The sequence below is a fragment of the Eptatretus burgeri genome, chromosome 6 (genome assembly GCF_056783735.1).
Source record: "Eptatretus burgeri isolate ZD-2024b chromosome 6, Ebu_testis_v1, whole genome shotgun sequence".
Classification (NCBI taxonomy): domain Eukaryota; kingdom Metazoa; phylum Chordata; class Myxini; order Myxiniformes; family Myxinidae; genus Eptatretus; species Eptatretus burgeri.
Genome location: NC_140966.1, coordinates 94,141,185 through 94,157,104, shown reverse-complemented (window position 1 = coordinate 94,157,104; position 15,920 = coordinate 94,141,185). Strand labels below are relative to the sequence as shown.

General features: G+C 43.1%; 1 long non-coding RNA gene across 2 annotated transcripts in view; it reads right to left on the bottom strand.

Annotated features, from left to right (window-relative positions):
- LOC147025363 (uncharacterized) overlaps positions 1 to 15,920 on the bottom strand; it is a 111,114-nt gene that overhangs the window by 78,150 nt on the left and 17,044 nt on the right. The window contains exons 3-4 of one of the 2 annotated variants that reach the window (XR_015059471.1): positions 10,760 to 10,843; positions 3,432 to 3,571 (exon numbers count right to left, since the gene is read on the bottom strand). This is a non-coding gene — a long non-coding RNA (uncharacterized LOC147025363). Of the gene's footprint in view, positions 1 to 2,615; positions 3,572 to 10,759; positions 10,844 to 15,920 lie in introns of those variants that run through there. The other variant, XR_015059470.1, reaches the window with a different exon arrangement.

The following is a 15,920-nucleotide window of genomic DNA, read 5'->3' as shown; positions in this document are numbered from 1 at the left end:
ATTCCTGCAGATGCCCTTAGATCATGATTTGTATCTCACCTGAAACGTAGTCTCAGGGAGCTTATAGGATGGCGCATCATCCATCAATCCATCTCTCTATCTGTCCCTCCATCCATAAAAACTGACAACTTCTCCTCTGAAACTACACACACAATTTTGATGAAACTTGACCACAACCATCATCACAAGATGTGCACCAAAGCTTGTTCACAGCATTAAAAAAAAGATCAGGCCCTCATGGAGACTACGGGGGGGGGGGGGGGGTTGCTGCCTAAAATAGGTATTTGCTTTCTTCTTATAAACTACACACACAATTCTGATGAAACTTCATTGCAAACATCATCACCCATGATGTACCAAAGTTTGTTCACAATGTTGAAAAGAGATATTAGGGTCTTAAGGGGTATACGGAGGGATTGTCCTCCAAAATATGTATTTTTCTTCTCCAAAATCACACACATTTCTGATGAAACTTGACCACACCTTTCATCACCCGTGATACCAAAGTTTATTCATGTTATTAAAAAAATCGAGGTCGACGGAAGTTTATCAGGGGGGAGAAGGAGGTATTTGCAATCGGAAGTTTATCAGGGGGGAGAAGGAGGTACATGCCCCAGGTATTTGCAATCACATTGGTTCACGTGCTCCGTCATCCTGAGTGAGTGGTTTGGGTACATTTTGCTGATTCTGTCCCATGTTTACTTTTGCTTCAGCATCATTATTCCACCAGGTTAGTGCCCAGGAGTGTTGCCCCTATTTTGTTTTTTATACCGTGAACAAACTTTGGTCCATCACGGGTGATGAAGGTTGTGGTCAAGTTTCATCAAAATAATGTGTGTAGTTTCAGAGAAGAGAGCAAATCCCTATTTGGGGGTAAAACCCCCCGTAGACCCCTCCAATGAGCGCAGATTTTGATGCAGTTGATAAACTTTTGTACATCACGGGTGATGAAGGTTGAAGTCAAGTTTCATCAAAATCGTGTATGTAGTTTCAGAGAAGAGAGCAAATACCATTTTTGGGGGTCAAACCCCACCCCCTCACCTCAGTTAAATATGATGTCGAGACACACATTGACAGGTGAAAGGAAGAATGCCGCAGTGACCCCCAGACTTTAGAAGACCAAGTCCAAAAACGCAAGAGAAGCTCATTCCTGCATTCACTCAACAACTGTGCATCAAAATGAGCAAGTTGTTGTGTGTAGGACTGAATAGATGGGTACACAATAAAGCTAAGAGCACACTTATGGAGTCGTTCAATCCCATCACTTTGGGCCCCTGTGGTGCCAGAACTCCACACGCGCAGAACAAACTCCAGTAAAGGGTGGATGAACACTTTGTATACTTCATTCACACCGAATTTCTTCAAAGTTGAAAGAACGTGGAGTCGTGGTGCAGCACGAGATACCATCTGTTTGACCTGACTGTTCCATTTCAGATCTGATTGGATTATAACACCAAGGAGAGTGAACGATTGAACTCTTTGCAGAGGGATCTTTTCATTGACTATGTTTAATTGGGATGGCTATCTGGCTTCGGCCGAACGCCATTAAGGCAACACCAATCACCAAGTGCATCAACATGGGCTTGCACCTTACTTTGTTGAGTTCTGTGCAACACTATGACCATGCTCAAGTCGTCCACATATTTCCAGCGGTACCCTGTTGTTGCAGCTGCATCATCCACTAGAACAAGGAACAAAATTGGTCCTAGTTTCGTCCCTTGTGGAAATCCGCATGAGAGACTCAAGGGGTTCGATGTCTGCCCTTGATAACGAATTATTTAGGAATGATCGGTAAGGAAACTACACACTGTAGGTAGAATAGAAGCATCAACCCCAAGCTGAATGAGCTTTTCGATGACCTTGGAGTTATTGACGAGGTCGAAGGCCTTAGTAGAGTCGACAGTGCAAATGTTTGCAGAATGACTTCGTCGGTCAAAATTTCGATGTATAATTATCACCAGCACTCTGGTTAAAATATAAATTCCTGCAACAGTGAGCCAAATTTCACACCTGGTCAGGAGGTTCGTGAAATACTTCGGCCAAAAACTTTGCACGGTTGACGACGAGAAACTGTCCACAAGAGAGCAGGAATACAGTCGTTGAGACGATAAAAAGGCCTTAATAAGGATTGTTTTTTCAATATGTAAAATATGACATGAGAAAATGGATTAAAATGTATTTTCTAGTAAAATTATCGGTTGATACTTCTGTTGCTGGCATTGAAAGGGTTAATTCATTCATGTGGGTGGACGTGCTGCCAAAGCAGTTTCTTGGCTGGGTTTACAATCCGGGATGGGTCACCACTCCGACTCAGGTCAGGGTAAGAATTTAGAATTTCTTCATGGTGTTGACAATACCTTTTCTACTCTTTGCGAATGACACCGTGGGATCATCCAGCAAATAATGCCAGCAGATGGGACTCCCAGTTTAACATCCCTGGATGGACGGCACAAATATTCATGAATGACCCTGCCTGTCAAACACCAGTTTTGTGGCTTTGTCGAGATTCTAACCAAAGCTGGACAGTAAAGAGGACCTCGAGGCTTTCCTACCAGCCCTGGGGTTTAATGGAGAAATAAACTAATCAATCACCTACAAAAGCTTTGGAAGCAATTTTATTCAACTTTACTTTGTTAACCCATTACCAAACTAGAAAAGCAATGCAGATAATTATTTACATGCAAACAACAACATTTGCAAACTAGAAGGTCTTATAGAATTTTGTAGTTTACGTTTTAACCGACTCCAGGTAAATCCTGTTACTCAAATGAAAGCCACAATTAATTCAATGTCCACAACAGAAAGTACATTTCAACAGATAATATTATTTTAACTTGGTACCAAGGAGTACAAGCCACCGTACAAGATGGTAAACATCATGGTACAAGATGCATAATGTATGGAATTTTGCTCTATTAAGAGTGTGGATAAGATAAAGGAGTACAAGATGGTAAACATCCACAATGATTTGCACTAAAATAAGATTACATTTTCTGGCATTTATATGCTATTGGGAGAGGGGAGGGGGCTGATAAGCCTTTCGGCAAAAGAACACAAAAATGTAATACGTGTCCACTAACTGGACAGCGAATGACATAATTAATGGCAAAAGTTGCAGTGTTATCAAGCAGGTCACCTTGGATTTGGAGATAATTAAACAAAAGTCCAGAAGCGGGACAAAGGAATACAGGATAAGATATTAGGTTATAGGTTTAACAATTTAAAAAAAAAATGAATATAGTAGGCAATGAGTACATGACTCAAACCAGTGAGACAAACAGCAAAGGGCAACTTGTCTAAAGAGGAATATTCCCCATCAAAGGATACTCGGTAGATCACATACCTCTGCCCTGTAATGCCTGATCCACGACAACATATCAGGCCCAATACATTTTTGAAATATCATGCTATATATCGTTTTTGAGCCCTACCTCTCAATGGTGAAGAATCCGGGGAAAAATTCGAGTATCCGAATCCGGATCTTCACCAAAATCTAATCAGTTCGTCCTTGTTGCACACCCAACTTGCCCACCAAATTTCATTGAATCCGTTCACAACTTTCTGAGATATCCTGCACACAGACAAACAAACATGGGTGAAAACATAACGTCATTCCACCTTCGGAAGAAGAGTCAACAAACTACTGAGTGTCACGGTGTAATAAACCGACTCCAACTACTTTAGAATGGGAAACCAACCAACGCGTTTATTCCGTGACTTGCACATCATGATAAACATGGCGCCGCTCTCCTTGCGGTCAAGCAGCCCCCACCCCTCACTTATGGCAACGCAAAACTCTGCAGTTAAACATGATGCACGCACATCACCAACTGGAACAAAAGCACATAGCTGAATATAACACTGAGCATAGAAGGCCTTTCACCTTGGCTCAATGGAGTGCTGGTCCCCGAATACAGGGTGGTGCCCCAGCATCACATCTGTCTTTCCTGAATTCTGGGGAAGCTGAGGCTCTCAACATTATTAGCATCCCCTGTGAGAAGGCCAGAGAACAAGGCCTGTTGCTCTCATATCGCAGACATGTCTGTGGCCTCTGGAGTTCCCCACCCAAACACCTTTCCACAAGTCTAGTGCGATCAATTCAAAGAGGTTATATCCCCCTGTTCTCTCAGTCCTCCGGCCATGCCCAGCTACTTCATAATACACGCATTCTTTAAGGAACTCCCTCCTCATTTAACTCCCAAAATTCAAACTGACTGCACACCTCAACTACCTTATTCTTCCTTTATCCCATTTGTGGAATTGTCTCCCGGAGATGGTTCAATCACATTTTTCCTCAAGGAATTGAAGAAGGCAGTGCATTGAAGCCAGCCATCTCATGTCATCCATCCCCTATCATCTCATTTCAAACCTGAATTCTTTCAACCCTCCTTCACCCTACTTAACTGAACCCAACCCTCTTACTAAAAGGGTACTGTGTTTCCTTTGCTCCCTTCTCCTCTTTTCCTGTTCTCACACTCCCTTGCTTGCTGTGTCCACATGTGGCCCCACTGCCCCACTTCCAGTTTGTTTCCTTTTAATCTTCTCTCACCTTAGACTTCCACAAGTGACCTGCTGAAACGAAGCACCAAACTTGGCATACTTACCCTTGGGTATATGACAAACAAAATGTAACGGGGTGCCACCGAATAGTATGCCTCAGATGTACCAGAGAGCCCTATGGGAGCCCTGGGGGTGAAAATGCTCAAAATTCCATATTTTCAAAGATTTAACTTTTATTAGAATCCATTCCACTTCATATTTTGGTCCTCAATGACACAGCACATCACTGACATCACTAATGACAAAAACAAATGTGTTAAAGGTCACGTGCCATCATTTCAAAGAGGTTATATCCCTGCTCGATGCCACGGCAGTTATTCCGGTGCTTAGCTAAACGTCACAGTTTAGATATTTATTTGTTGAAAGATATTCTTTGTTAAACATACAATCAAGGTTCAGCTCAGCCCTGCGTCACAGTTGCCACAAGTGGCACAAAGCAGTGCATGGGAGTCCCGCTTTGGAAGAAGAACAAGAAGAAGAACACGAACACGAACAACAAGAAGAACAACAAGAACAAGAACAAGAAGAAGAACAACAATACGAAGAACAAGACGAAGAACAAGACAAAGACAAAGAACAAGAAGAAGAAGAAGAACATGAACAACAAGAAAAATAAGAAGAAGAAGAAGAAGAAGAAGAAGAAGAAGAAGAAGAAGAAGAAGAAGAAGAAGAAGAAGAAGAAGAAGAAGAAGAAGAAGAACACAAACATGAACACGAACAAGAAGAAGAACAACAACAAGATGAAGAACAAGACAAAGAACAAGAACAAGACAAAGAACAAGAAGAAGACAAAGAACAAGAAGAAGAAGAACAAGAAGAAGAAGAAGAAGAAGAAGAAGAAGAAGAAGAAGAAGAAGAAGAAGAAGAAGAAGAAGAAGAACAACAAGACAATGAACACGAACAACAAGACGAACAAGAACAAGAACAAGACGAAGAACAAGAACAAGACAAAGAACAAGAACAAGAACAAGAACAAGAACAAGAACAAGAACAAGAACAAGAACAAGAACAAGAACAAGAACAAGACAAAGAACAAGAACAAGAACAAGACAAAGAACAAGAACAAGAACAAGAACAAGAACAAGAACAAGAACAAGAACAAGACAAAGAACAAGAACAAGACAAAGAACAAGAACAAGACAAAATACAACAAAAAAACAAAGAACAAGAACAAGACAAAGAACAAGAACAAGACAAAGAACAAGAACAAGACAAAGAACAAGAACAAGACAAAGAACAAGAACAAGACAAAGAACAAGAACAAGACAAAGAACAAGAACAAGACAAAGAACAAGTACAAGAACAAGAACAAGAACAAGACAAAGAACAAGAACAAGACAAAGAACAAGAACAAGACAAAGAACAAGAACAAGACAAAGAACAAGAACAAGACAAAGAACAAGAACAAGACAAAGAACAAGAACAAGACAAAGAACAAGACCAAGACAAAGAACAAGAACAAGACAAAGAACAAGAACAAGACAAAGAACAAGAACAAGACAAAGAACAAGAACAAGACAAAGAACAAGAACAAGACAAAGAACAAGAACAAGACAAAGAACAAGAACAAGACAAAGAACAAGAACAAGACAAAGAACAAGAACAAGACAAAGAACAAGAACAAGACAAAGAACAAGAACAAGAACAAGAACAAGAACAAGAACAAGAACAAGAACAAGAACAAAGAACAAGAACAAGACAAAGAACAAGAACAAGAACAAGAACAAAGAACAAGAACAAGAACAAAGAACAAGAACAAGACAAAGAACAAGAACAAGACAAAGAACAAGAACAAGACAAAGAACAAGAACAAGACAAAGAACAAGAACAAGAACAAGACAAAGAACAAGAACAAAGAACAAAGAACAAGAACAAGACAAAGAACAAGACAAAGAACAAGACAAAGAACAAGACAAAGAACAAGACAAAGAACAAGACAAAGAACAAGACAAAGAACAAGACAAAGAACAAGACAAAGAACAAGACAAAGAACAAGACAAAGAACAAGACAAAGAAAAAGAAAAAGAACAAGACAAAGAACAAGACAAAGAACAAGACAAAGAACAAGACAAAGAACAAGACAAAGAACAAGACAAAGAACAAGACAAAGAACAAGACAAAGAACAAGACAAAGAACAAGACAAAGAACAAGACAAAGAACAAGACAAAGAACAAGACAAAGAACAAGACGAAGAACAAGACGAAGAACAAGACGAAGAACAAGACGAAGAACAAGACGAAGAACAAGACGAAGAACAAGACGAAGAACAAGACGAAGAACAAGACGAAGAACAAGACGAAGAACAAGACGAAGAACAAGACGAAGAACAAGACGAAGAACAAGAACAAGAACAAGACAAAGAACAAGAACAAGAACAAGACAAAGAACAAGACAAAGAACAAGAACAAGACAAAGAACAAGAACAAGAACAAGAACAAGACAAAGAACAAGAACAAGAACAAGACAAAGAACAAGACAAAGAACAAGACCAAGAACAAGAACAAGAACAAGACCAAGAACAAGACAAAGAACAAGACAAAGAACAAGACAAAGAACAAGACAAAGAACAAGACAAAGAACAAGACAAAGAACAAGACAAAGAACAAGACAAAGAACAAGACAAAGAACAAGACAAAGAACAAGACAAAGAACAAGACAAAGAACAAGACAAAGAACAAGACAAAGAACAAGACAAAGAACAAGACAAAGAACAAGAACAAGAACAAGAACAAGAACAAGACAAAGAACAAGAACAAGAACAAGAACAAGAACAAGAACAAGAACAAGAACAAGACAAAGAACAAGAACAAGAACAAGAACAAGAACAAGAACAAGACAAAGAACAAGACAAAGAAGAAGACTAAGAACAAGAACAAGAAAAAGAACAAGAACAAGAACAAGAACAAGAACAAGAACAAGAACAAGAACAAGACAAAGAACAAGAACAAGAACAAGAACAAGAACAAGAACAAGAACAAGAACAAGAACAAGAACAAGAACAAGAACAAGAACAAGAACAAGAACAAGAACAAGAACAAGAACAAGAACAAGAACAAGACAAAGAACAAGAACAAGAACAAGAACAAGAACAAGAACAAGAACAAGAACAAGAACAAGAACAAGACAAAGAACAAGAACAAGAACAAGAACAAGAACAAGAACAAGAACAAGAACAAGAACAAGAACAAGACAAAGAACAAGAACAAGAACAAGAACAAGAACAAGAACAAGAACAAGAACAAGAACAAGAACAAGAACAAGAACAAGAACAAGAACAAGAACAAGAACAAGACAAAGAACAAGAACAAGAACAAGAACAAGAACAAGAACAAGAACAAGAACAAGAACAAGAACAAGAACAAGAACAAGAACAAGAACAAGACAAAGAACAAGAACAAGAACAAGAACAAGAACAAGAACAAGAACAAGAACAAGAACAAGAACAAGAACAAGAACAAGAACAAGAACAAGAACAAGAACAAGAACAAGAACAAGAACAAGAACAAGAACAAGACCAAGAACAAGAACAAGAACAAGAACAAGAAGAACAAAAAGAACAAGAAGAAGACCAAGAACAGAAAGAAGAACAAGATCAAGAACAAGAACAAGAACAAGAACAAGAACAAGACCAAGACCAAGAACAAGAACAAGAACAAGAACAAGAACAAGAAGAAGAAGAAGAAGAAGAAGAAGAAGAAGAAGAAGAAGAAGAAGAAGAAGAAGAAGAAGAAGAAGAACATGAACAACAAGAAGAACAAGAAAAAGAAGAAGAAGAAGAACACAAACATGAACACGAACAAGAAGAAGAACAACAACAACAAGATGAAGAACAAGACAAAGAACAAGAAGATGAAGAACAAGGAGAAGAACACGAAGAAGAACAAGAAGAACAAGAACAAGAATAAGAAGAAAAAGAGCCAAAGGAGGAAAATAATGCAGTAAAAGACGTTGGGGATTGAATGAGGAGCCCCGAGAGAAGAAACCAGTTGAAGTGAATGTTGCGAGCCATAAACGTTTTGGGAATAGTGGGAGACCCCTTGAACGAAGTGAAACTGAACGAGTTTCAAGCACAACCAGGAATGTAGGAGCTTGTTCTTCTGTGATATGGACACAAAGTACTTCTCAAAACTTGATGCCAAATCAGGATATTGATCTGCAAGACTCGATACTAACATTCAGCAACTTCTTATATTTCAGGTGCCAGTTGTCCGGTTTTGTTTCCAATGATTACCATTTGGACTCATTGTAAGCCAGAACATATTTCAGATAGAAATAGACTGCATTTTCCAGAATTTCCAAGGTGCAGTTGGCATAGCGGATGACATCACCATATATGGCACCTCGATGAACTGAAGAAGACAACACAACACAAAGGCCTCATCTTCAATTCAAACAAATGACATCAAGAAGATTAGCATCACCTTTTTCGGTAACACTGTAGTGGTTCTGCGAAACCGTCACTCCCCATCTTATGATTGAGTCCTTCTGTGTTGGATGTTATGGATATGGATGTTGGATGTTGCCATCTTTTTTGGTCACATACATGATAGAGCTGAACCATTCAGTCAGCTCCTGGATACATCATGTTATTCTAGGAGCTCCATTACGTGCCCAGGTGCAGAGTAAATGTGGCCATTTCCAGTGGGAAATCCTCTCCAGGGCAGGGTCAACACAATGGTTCGAGTTCACATGCCATTGAGGGCGTGGGGAAATACCCATCATTCCACCTGTTCCACTCTCAAGTGCCACCCCCCGCTAGGGAAGTATAAAAGAGAGTTCTCTTCTCTTGCCCCCCACCCTCACCCCCTCTATCGTCTGGCACCCACTCTTCTCTCATTTGGCACCTGCTTTTCTCTCATTCGGCACCTGCCTTTCTCTCGTCTGGCACCCGCCCTTCTCTCATCTGGCCTGCTTGCTCTTGCCCGCCATGCTATTGTCTGGCCTGCCTCTCTCGCATCTGGCCCACGCTTTCTGGTTCCTCGAATCACAGAGTGGTGGAATGGAATGGAGTCCACCTGCAAGCAGGAGACACCAGACCGATCGCTGCCTGACTCCATTAGAATTTACAAGAAAATACCTCTTACGCTCATGTTAAGGCTTTTCCTCTCACATTATTTTCTTTGTTTCCAAAACTTCCCTGACCTACATCTTTGCACCTTTCTCTCCACCGCATCTGCCAATCACCGCACACCTCATCAAACCTACTCAACTCATGCACCGCAGACACCTTCAGTTTTCGTCCCTTCTCCCCCTCCTAAGCCACTGGGTGCATTGGTCCGTTGACTGTGCCAGGTACAGAAAGAGGTCGCCAACACCTCAAACTTTCTCTCTTTCTACTTTCCTCTGGTATGTGGCTGAAGCCACCTGTCATGTTCGTGTAAATAAGAGTGTGTAAATTCATATTGGGGAAGTTCTGGACTGTCTTCTTTTGTATATAACTTTATATTTTGCCACACCTCACGAATCCTTGCTTTCCCCTACTGTACATACTGAATTGTATTAAAACATTTTATTGTGCCACATGCTTTTCCTCGCCCTCACTTTATAAATAAATTGCTGATAAATGTACCCAGCTCATCCTATCTTTTCCTCCATTGGTCCTGAGTAGTCCACAGGTTAGCCGGGAAGATCTGCCCCACAAAATTTGCTCTCATTAGCCGGTGCATACTGGCAGCTCCGCTTCACTGCACCTGATCCAGTGAGTAATTAGAGTACACACCAAGGGCACGAGACTCCCCTTGGTGCGGCCATCCACAGGTAAGGTATCATGTGGAGTAGTGTAACCCTGCCAGGATTGGCAATAGCAATCAATCAGCATTCATGGTTGCTGAACAACCCGCTGGTGCACGGAGTTATCTGTGCCCAGTGGCATCAGGACCGAGCATTTGGAAAGGAACCAAGTGCTTCCCCCTCGTGGCAAGCCTCGAACCACGGATCTGGAACAGTTTGGTGTCAGGAGCGAGATTCGGACCTTGAGGGTGTGTGGGGGAGGGGGGGTCTCATGCACCCTAAAAATTATAAAAGAACAGATTAGGGGAAATTTTTATTTCAATATTTGTGCAGACTATGGCAGACCAAAAGGAACTGGTCCAGGTGGGCTTCGAAATGGTAGAGGAACCCATGGTCCAGGAGGGTAGTGTAGAGGAAGAGGAACCAGTAGGAGGTGCAGCAGAGGTGCCAGCACTCAAGAAGTCTCACCTCCATTCCCCAGAAAGTGTGGCATTTGCAGGGCCCCCACCGCAATATTGTGGAGCAGCACCGGGATGGCAGCTCGATATGGACCTGGAACAACATAGAACAATTGGTGGCAACAATGGAAACCAAGAAGAGCAATTTGAAGGCTGAAATGAAGGCAGGGCAAAAAGTGATGGGCGAGAGAATGGATGTCTGGCTGGCTGAGGTCCCTGTCATTCCAAAATGCTCCTAGACTCTGTGTCTTTTGCACCTGAGTAGGTGGAGAAGGTTATTTCAACCCTCGTTGGACTGAACTCATTGGACTGACTCTGCAATTGGACTGGACGGGCATCAGTTTCGTGTCCTAAAAACCTATTCTGCTGCTCTCATACTCTGCCCTTTTTACCCTATCATTTGCGCTTGGTCATCTTACATTTGCTTGGAGATCCAACAACATCACTGCATTACATAAAAAGGTGCAAAAACTGAGCCCCTTAAATACACACCAATCAGCTTACTTCCAACCATCAGCAAAGCCATGGAATCTATCGTCCTCCTTTTTGGGGCCTTTTGGGTGAAAATAACACCGAGTTCTCTTTTTTGGGGCCTTTTGGACCTAAATATTTTTTGTGCCCAGGGCCTCAAAAAATCTTAGTCCTCTTCTACCGCCAGCGTAGGAGGTTCAGGGTGGGAGGAAGACCCCAATTCTCTCGATGTAAATGTGTATCATATCGTGTCACCCGGTGATGGGCAGTATTACAAATATCTTCTTATCAATATCACCAAGCTCATAATTCTGGCATCCAACAACCAGACTCAAAATGTTGTCGATCCAGAGACACTGCAGTAGTCATTATTGTGTGGTATTGCCTCACTGTATCATATTCTTGACTGCTTTGCCTGTTATTTTATATTAAATATATTGTATTAATCATTACATTATTATTATTATTGTTATTATTATAACTAGTACGGGCCCGTAGGGGCGGGCCCGTAGGTGCGTAAACGATGACTGGATTGGGGCATTATTTCAATTAGATCGGACCAACCGTATCATAAATGGCCATAACTTGGGAAACACCTGGGAAACATATTCAGGTCTCCAGCGTCAATTGTGACATCATATCAAATGAAGAAGAATTGTGATGCCCCCTCTCTCTCGCCCCCCTCGCTCCCCCCTAGTCTTGCCCCTTCTCTCTCCCCCCCTCTTTTCTCGCCCCTCTCTCTCGCCCCCACTCTCACCCCCTCTCGAATTGTGACACCCCCTCTCTCTCACCCCCTCTTTCCCCCCTCTCTCCCTCCCCTCTCTCTCCCCCAGTCTCACCCCTCCTCTATTCCTCCTCTCTCTCCCTCCTCTCTCTCCCCCTATCTCACCCTGAGTCTCGCCCCTCCTCTCTCCCCCTCCTCTCTCGCCCCTCTCTCTCGCCCCCACTCCCACCCCCTCTCTCACACCCCCTCTCCCGTCCCCCTCTCTCGCTCTCTCTCTCTCTCGTCCCCACTCCCACCCCCTCTCTCTCCCCCTCTCTCCCCCCTAGTCTCGCCCTTCCTCTCCCCCCTCTCCCGCCCCCCCTCTCTCACAGATATTGGTCGACAGATAAATGGCCGTAACTTGGAAACCGCTCGTCTGATCAATATCAAACCTCAAAAAGGCACATCCGCGGGTCCCCAGCAATATTCCTGGCAAGTTTCAATCCGATCGGACCCGTGGTCGTCCGGTTATTAATAATTTGGGAAAAAAATTGGCATGATAAGGTGAGAAGGTGGAACGACACCTTCAGCTGCCAGATATACACCTTTTCAACACTGAAAAAGCAGTAAAATGGCCGTAACTTGGGAAGCGCTCATCCGATCGATACCAAACCTCTAAAAGGCACATCCGCGGGTCCCCGGCAATATTCCTGGCAAGTTTCAATGAGATCGGATCGGCGGTCGTCGAGAAACGGCGGTCGCAGACAGACAGACAGACACACACAGATTGCTGGAATTATAGATAGATTATTATAGGATTGCTTGCTACATTATATGTGATTAATTCATTGGAATTATACATCATACCTAACTCTCTTTTTTCCAAACTCTAAATTCCTTCCACACAAGGTGTGGGTACCTCTGCGAATATTTTATATAGATAGGATTAACAAATTTCCTGTAAATTTGAAAAACTCAATCCTCATCTCCAGTGCTTTTCCCTACCTACTTGTTCAGCCATTAAAATGTCTTCTTTTTTTTTCTGCTTCTCCCTCGTAACCTTTTATTGAGTTTGAATTAGTTTGCCTCCAACCAATAAAATCATTAAATTTACTGCTCTGGCATGATGTTTGGGAGTAATTGACAAAATAATATTAGTGTAGATAGTGCAACTCGTTGTTCATGCAATTATGATTGATTTACCGTTGAGCATGGCCATTTACCCTGAAATGCCAGAAATGAGAAGGAAACTTAGACACAGGAGGAGGGAATTTGTCTCATCATGCTAATATAACCTCAAAACCCCAGCACTCCCACTGTAATGGGAATTGTACAGCTAGTCTCAACTTTGGAATTTGGCACATAATAACTTACTCTTTCGGTAGATAGCGTGAGATCTTTCATGTCCACCACTGAAACACAGATGAGACAGCTCGCATCTGAAGGACTGCCTGCTCCAAGATGCAGTGGTCCATGCAAGCATTTTCTAATGATGGGTTTACAGCATACGACATGATTATACCATCCAGTCTTGGACAACTGAATTATAATGAAGGCTTCTTTGGCAAGACAAAACGGACGGTTATATATTCGTGTCAACGTCTGTCTTGGCAAGAACAATGTTAAATACATTTTTTGATAAAGTTAAGGAAAGAAGTTTGATCTGATCTGATGTACCATTTGGGTTTATTAACGGAGTGCACATGGGGATAAATAATGGGGAAATTCATGAGGATTATAATGAGGCATGGTGTTCAATCTTACAAGACTCAAACAGTGAATGTGGAAATTGGTCAATGGCCATCATGCAAGGAAACTGAATGTTACCAAAGTTACTATAAAATAATTAACATCTAGTTTGCAAGAAGTAAAGCAGGCTGAACATCCCCTTAGAGAGAGATGGCATACGCCTCAATGATCCAGCATGCACCGCTTTAAAATCCATAGCATTTCTCGGTTGGATAAAGAAAACTTCCATGAGAAGTCAAGCCTACATTAAGGGTGAATGTGGTTCGACATAGATCAAACCTACATTCTGTTGGATGTGGTTATATCAGAGATCAAATCTATACACAGGGTCAGATGAGATTTCATGAGAAATTCAACATGCGATCCAGCAATGGCTATTCCTTCGTCGGTTATCAAACAAGGTCAGGTATGGGAGCATGTGCCAGAACAGCGCGTCGCTGCGTCCACTTTCCACTGGTACTCCAGGGGCCTCCGTCTGGCCATTCCCCAGGCAGATGCCAGGCCCATCCCCATCTCCTTGAGATGATGGTCAATCTGTTGCAACCATGAGGCACGTGGTCGGCCCACTGGCCTCCTCCACTCATAAGACTTCCTCGCTGAGAGAATCTGGTGAGCAGGATCGGCGTCAGGAAAACGAGCCACATGTCCATACAGCCGCAACTGATGCTCACGGACTATGCAGGTAACAAATCTCATCCGAGTCTCTCTCAGCAACCGCTCGGACACAAAATCCGACCAGCGATAGCCAAGGGTTCTCCGAAGAGACCTGGTACCAAAGGAATTAAGTCTCCGTCTCAGATCCTTGGTCAGAGTCCAAGTCTCGCACCCATAGAGCAAGACTGGAAGTACCAAGGACCTGAAGACTTGGACTTTCGGCCTCCCGCACAGGTACTGGCAGTGCCACACCCCATGATCCAGTGAATCCATGACTCCCCAGGCCCGACCCAGACGTCTATTGACCTCTGACTCGCAGCCAGCAGAGACATGAATATCACTGCCAAGGTAAGTGAATCTCTCCACGACCCCAACATCCTCACCACAAACAGACACAGACAGGACAGCAGCATCCAAGATGTCACCGAAAGCCTGGATCTTAGTTTTGACCCAAGAAACCCGTAATCCCAATGGCTCCGACTCCTCATTCAGCACCTCGAGGGCCCCCAAGAGGATGTCTAAAGTCTCCGTAAAGATGACTGCATCTTCTGCAAAATCAAGGTCCGAGATCTTGACATTCCCAAACGATGCACCGCAACTTGATCTCTCCGACATCCTCCCTAAAATCTAGTCCATACAAGTGCTGAAAAGTGTGGGGGCAAGTACACATCCCTGGCGAACTCCAGTAACAACTGGAAATAAGTCAGAGATGGTACCACCACATCTCACAGCACTCTCAGTACCAGAGTAGAGTTCAGACATCAGATCGATCAGTTTTGGTGGCACCCCATGAAGACCAAGAATCCTCCAGAGGACATCCCGATTCACTGAATCGAACGCTTTACAGAGATCAACATAGGCTGCAGGCAGCCCCTGCCGAAACTCTCGTCTGCGTTCGGTGAGGACACGAAGTGCAAGGATACGGTCAATCGTTGACCTCTTTGGTGTAAAGCCTGACTGCTCTGGACGCTGGTGCTCAAGCAGATTGTGGCGAACCCTATCAAGAATTATCCGAGCAAAGACCTTGCCCGGCACTGAGAGCAGCGTCACCCCTCGGTAGTTGTTGCAGTCTTGGCGATCACCCTTCCCTTTCCAGAGAGGGACAACAAGGCCCCTCTTCCAGTCAGTTGGGATGATGCCTGTGTTCCAGGCAGAGCACAAAACTGCATGCAACGACACGAGTGCAGCATTTCCACCAGCCTTGAGAAGTTCAGCATGGATGCCACAGATCCCTGGAGCTTTTCCCCGTTTCAACTGGTTCACCGCAGCCCGTATTTCCACAAGCGAAGGTGAACCACAGTTGATTCGAGGGTCAGCAACAGGGATTGTAACACCCTTGACGTCCAACTCGACAGCTGATGGATCAGCCTGGTACAACCGCTCAAAGTAACCAGCCCAGCGGGCCTTCACTTCAGACTCCTCTGTCAAGAGCCTACCACTCTCTGCTCGAACTGCAGTGCTCCGAGGGATGGGCTTGGATGAACGTAATGTGTGAATTCCCCTGTAAGCGGGACGAGAATCACCTGTCCACAGGTGATGCTCTACCCCCTCACAGATTCCTCGCACATAGGCCTCCTTGTCCACCCTCAGTGCA